The sequence below is a fragment of the Marmota marmota genome, unplaced genomic scaffold (genome assembly GCF_001458135.2).
Source record: "Marmota marmota marmota unplaced genomic scaffold, marMar, whole genome shotgun sequence".
NCBI classification, from domain to species: domain Eukaryota; kingdom Metazoa; phylum Chordata; class Mammalia; order Rodentia; family Sciuridae; genus Marmota; species Marmota marmota.
Genome location: NW_026000206.1, coordinates 5,343,918 through 5,349,419, shown reverse-complemented (window position 1 = coordinate 5,349,419; position 5,502 = coordinate 5,343,918). Strand labels below are relative to the sequence as shown.

The 5,502-nt window shown below is 43.7% G+C and overlaps 1 protein-coding gene across 1 annotated transcript in view; it reads right to left on the bottom strand.

The window, feature by feature from the left end:
* Pstk (phosphoseryl-tRNA kinase) overlaps positions 1 to 5,502 on the bottom strand; it is a 49,733-nt gene that overhangs the window by 8,313 nt on the left and 35,918 nt on the right. The gene's annotated exons all lie outside the window — the stretch shown is intronic.

The following is a 5,502-nucleotide window of genomic DNA, read 5'->3' as shown; positions in this document are numbered from 1 at the left end:
CGCGCACGCGCCGCGCTCCCGCTGCCCTGCTGCGCCCCCTGGCGCCGCGGCGAAGGAATGGGCGAGGCTTCGAGTCCAGGAGGGATACCCGGTGCAGGTGTTCCCACGGCGCCCTTAGGGTCACGCGGCCAGCCTTCTAGCCGCGGAGTCCACGGCGCTGCGTCTCCTTCTCCCCGACATTGCTAATGGGTCCCAGGACTGGGTTAGTCTCCCTATAGAATCATTCTCCCTTCCAGAAACGAAAGCCATTAGGACTTGTGCCTCGGTTTTGTTTCCTGCCCAGGAAAAACTCAAAAGAGACTCTGGGCATTTTTATCCAGCAGGCTTTAAAAGGTAAATTCCCGGAGACCAAAGAAGAGCAAGCGAAGCGAGTTCTGGGCTCCGCTGCCCTTGCTAGAGGTGAACCGGGCAAGAGCAAAGTAATATCAGTTATGGCGCCGGAGCGCCACCTGTTGGCGACAAGGTTGAGGACATGCGGGCTGGAAAGGAAATCCTTGGACCTCTTCTGCGGTGCAGGACGCAGGGTTGGGAAGCTTGTTAGCGTTAAGTATCGTGGAGAGAGAGAAAAAACAAGAAATGTTAATGTGGGAATACTGTGTAGGGCAAAAGGAATTCAGATGCTACTTTTTCATCGTATTTTTCGGAGATGATTACTTTCTACTCATGACGGTTATATTCAAAATATGAACACGTGAGGATACAATCAATGTTTACTGGGCTGAAATACAACCAATAACCTGATATGCTTTTAGAGCACATGCAATAAATCGTCTCCTTTTCATTCTGATTGCAAATGAACAGTATTGCAGTATTGAGTTACTCCCCATCTCATGATTTTTTTTTTTTGAGGGGGTGGGATACTAGATGCCCATTTCTTCTGTTTTTTATTTTGAGACAGAGTCTTGCTAAGTTGCTGAGGCTGACCTGGAATTTGGAATCCTCCTACCTCTGCCTCCCCAGTCGCTGAGGTTACAGGCATGTGCCACCACTGTGCCTGGCATTTCATGGCATTTTATCATTATTGGTTCAATACAAGGTCCCGGCTCATTAATTTACCATTCGCTTTTATCCCTTCATTCTCCACACTAACACTTGTTTCTCACCTTTCCTAAAGACAGCCATTTATTTTTCTTTATAACATGGTTAATTTTGTTTTGGTTATCTCGTTTTTAAATTTTTTTTTTTTAGTTGTAGATGGGCACAATGCATTTATTTATTTATTTGTTTTTGTGTGGTGTTGAGGATTGAACCCAGTGCTATGCAATCATCACACGTGCTAGGCAAGCACTCTAACACTGAGCTACACCCCCAGCCCTGTTTTGATTATAGCTTAAAATAAATAGACTTTTAAGAGCAATTTAAGATTCACTGCAAAATTAAGCAGAATGTACAGAGTTCTCATGCACCCTTTTCCCATCCCCCATACAGCCTCCTCCACTATCAGTATCACTCACCAGAATGATACCTTTTCTCCAATTGATGAAACTACATTGAGTATTGTCACACAAAATTCTGTTGTTTACATTGAAGTTCACTTTTGGAGCTATACATTCTGTAGGTTTTGAAAATATATGCTAATATGTAGTTAACATGATAGTGTCATACAGAAGAGTTTAACAGCCCCCCAAATCCTCCACACACCATCTATTCATTCCTACTTCTCCTCTAATACCTGGCACCACTTAGATTAGAATCATAAAGTCTTTTTAGATTTTTTTCTTTCACTAGTAATATGCATTTAAAGTTTCCCCATCTTTCCATGGCTTGATAGCTTATTTCTTTTTTGGCACTAAACAGTATCCCAATGTCCATAGTTCATTTTTCCATTTACCTGCTGATGGACATCTTGGTTGCTTCCAAGTTTTAGCAGTTATGACCCATGTGCAGATTTTTCTATAAACACAGGTTTTCAATTCATTTGGGTAAATGCCAGAAGCTGGATTATATGGTAAGAGGATTTTTAGTTTTACAACTGTCTTCCAGAGTGGCTGTGTGGTTGTGCATTTCCACCAGCCAAGAGTGAGACTTCCTGTGCTCTACATCCTCACCAGCATATGGCATTATCAGTGTTTTGTATTTTTGCCATTCTAATAAGCATGAAGTGATATCTCATTACCCTATTAATTTCAAATTCCTTGGTGACCTAGGATGATGTGCACCTTCTCACATACTTATTTGCCATCTGTATATTTTCCTAGTTGAAGTGTCTGTTTAGATCTTCTTGCCCATTTTTAAATTGGGGTGTTTGTTTTCTTATTGTTGAATTTTAAGAGTTTTTTGTGTATTTTAGATAACAATTCTTTATCAGATGTCTTTTGTAAATAATTTCTCTCTGCCTGTGGGTTGTCCTTTCATTCTCTTGACTGTCTTTGGCAGAGCAGGACTTTTAATTTTTGCTGAGAGCCATAGCCAAGTAGGAATGACGCATGACATTTTGGTTTGAAAGGTGACCCTGCTCCAGGTTTAGGGTGGATCCTGCTAGGAATAGGGCGGCTCCAGGATTAGGGCGGATCCTGATCCTGCTGCCTCAAGCGCCCACTCCTTCTGAGTTCCCATTGAGTTCTCACGGGGTTCTGAGAGTATTGGTACGCAGAGCCCGATGGAGGGAGTGGATTTTCCCAGAACGTGTGTGTAGAGTGCCGGCGAGAGTTCGGGAATAAAGAATTGCTGTTTGAATCTACAAGGCTTTTGTGGTGGCTCGGTTATTTTGTGCCCAGCCGGACTGCGGCAAATTTTAATGAAGTCCAGTTTACCAATTGGGTCTTCATGAATTACTCCTTTGACATTAAATCTAAAAAGTCATCATGAAACCTAGTCTTCTTAAATTTCTCCCATATTATCTTCTAGGAATTTTATGGGTTTCGTGTTTTACATTTTGATCCATCTGAGTTAATTTTTGTGGAGGACGTAAACACTACGTTTCATGTTTTAAAACACTGGAGTCCAGTTGTTTCAGCCTCAAGTTTTCTGGCAAAGGAGCTAAGGAACTGCAACAAAGATCAGTTTGATTACATTTCTCTGGGTCTGGTTCTCACTGGTCTAGTTGTCTGCCAGCTTCCCCATACCATGCTGTCTTGATGACTGTAGCTGTGTGTAAGCCTTGGGGTGAGATAGTGTCAGTTTTCCATTCTCATTCTTCTCTTTCAATATCGTGTTGGCTATTCTAGATCTTTGCCTCTACATAAACTCTAAAATCCGTTTGTTATTGTTCACAAAACAATTTGCTGAGATAGATTGGGATTGCAGTGAATCTATGGATCAAATTGGGAAGAATTTCCACCATTAAGCATGATATAAGCTATAGGTTTTTTGCAGATATTTATCAAGGTGAGTAAGTGCCCCTGTGTTCCTAGTTTGTTGCAAGTGGTTTTTAAAATATGGCTGTCGATTTTGTAAAATGTTCTTTCTGTATTTATTAATGTGATCATATGATTTTTTTTCCTTCTTTAGTCTGTTGATATGATGAATTTCATCGATTTTTTAAAAATGTTGAACCAGCTTTGTATAGCTGGAATAGATTCCACTTCATTGTGTGTATAATTCTTTTTATATATTATTGTATTAAATTTGCTGATATGTTGTTACATTAGCAGGTTACACACATGGTAACATTGTATTACTACTGGAGGGTGTCGAGGTGGACTGAGGTAGGTAGATTAGGATCCAAGAAATGGGGCCAGGGGATGTGGACTTTTGCCCTGCTCTGCACTCCCTTCCTTCTGTAGTTCCAGGTTGACCACTTTGTCCTACTAGACAAACTACTTGTGGCTATAAGTGGCAAGCCAGGCTTGTTCTGTGTGTGTGAACTGTGAGCATTGAGCACTAAGTAGACTGGACTGACATTGCCTCTCTGGGCTGCCAATGTGTGTATCCTTTTGCGTGACCTTCCAAGATGTCAGTCAATTTGCTAACAGCAAGACATTCGAAGCTAGACTCAACCCCCTGAAACATGACCCTTGCCTCCTTTGAATGGCTTCTCCCCAATAGACCGCAGGTTCCAGGCATGCTCCCTCTCATTCTTGCCTGCCTTGCCTCCTTTATGGGAGCTGGGTCAGAGGGACTGTCACAGAACCCAAAGAGAAAGGTATTTGTTTTGGGGTGATTATTTCGTGCCAGCCCAGTTCTCCTGGAGTGACCCTGACCGGCTTAGTCGCGTGCAGCAACAGCTGTATTTTACACTTCTCTCATCCCAGCTTGGGACCCCCACAAGTCATCTTTCCACAGTACACCTTCGGTGGGTGCCATCTGTGGCCTGTTTGTTTCTGCACTCAATGGGGTCAGGCTGGGTACTTGGTACAGACAAGGGTGAGAAGTTGGTGATGTGGGAAAAATCCTCCTGAACCATGTATAGACTGTCATCCCCACCACACCTTGTGGGCAGAGATCCCAGGCCAGCACCTATCCTAGTTCCCAGGGTTCTGAGTGCTAAAAGAAAATCTTCTCTTTCAGAAGATGCCGCAGTCTGGCCGGGCACAAAATAACTGAGCCGCCACACAGCCTTGTAGGTTCAAAACAGGAACTCCTTTATTCTCCGCACTCCCGCGAACGCCATGCACGCGGCCTTCTCCCGGGACACACCACACACCAACCGGAAATCCCTCCCCCGGGCTGCGTGCACTCCCTCTCGAAACCCCCTGAGAACTCAAGGGGAACTCCAAAGTAGTGGGCGCCGACACAGCAAGAGCCATCCTATTACCGGACAGTAAAGTCTGATATACAATTGAATCAATCCAGCATCATCTTAATGGCTCACCTCTCAACCAATACTATTGGCAAAATGCCAGGGGCCATTCCGACTCGGCTGTGGCTCTCAGCAAGAAGAAGCCTGGCAGGTACAACAGAGATTGGGTGACTATGGAAGAGGTTGAGGAGCACCTCTTCCTACCAAGACAGCTTGTGGGGAAGGAGGGGAGCAAACCGCACTAGATCTGTCTGGAGACCCGAGAGGGAGTCGGAGATTGACAGGCATTTCCTGGAGTCAAGGCAGCTGGGAGGGAACTAATAGAGTAGTGGTAGCTGGAAATTACCTCAAGATCAGTCCAATTGAAGTTTGTGCAGATTTAAATACTTGTTGATCCCAGGTCAATTTGATTATCTCCAAAACGAGTGTGGTCCTCTTTCCCCTCCCCCCTTTCAATAAAGAGCACTACCACCCACCAAGCTTATCTAGGAGTCACACGGATTCTTCCCACTTGTCCACCCCCAAATCCAGTTCATTTGCAGGTAGGTATCCTCCATTCTCCCTTCAAATTTTGTCTCCATCTTCATTCCAGTCCTCTACAAATTCATAATCTTTTAATTGGAACCACTGAATCTAGGTGCAGAAGTTAGTAATTTTTTGGTGTTTGGATGGGTAATACATATAATGTGTATGAACCTCGATGAGTGTCTAGGATAGTGCCATATAATCAGATACATTAATATTTTTTCAAAGAAACATGGATATTCATACAATGAAAAGTAGCCCTCATTTGAAAACCATGCAACTCCCCCCCCCCCCCC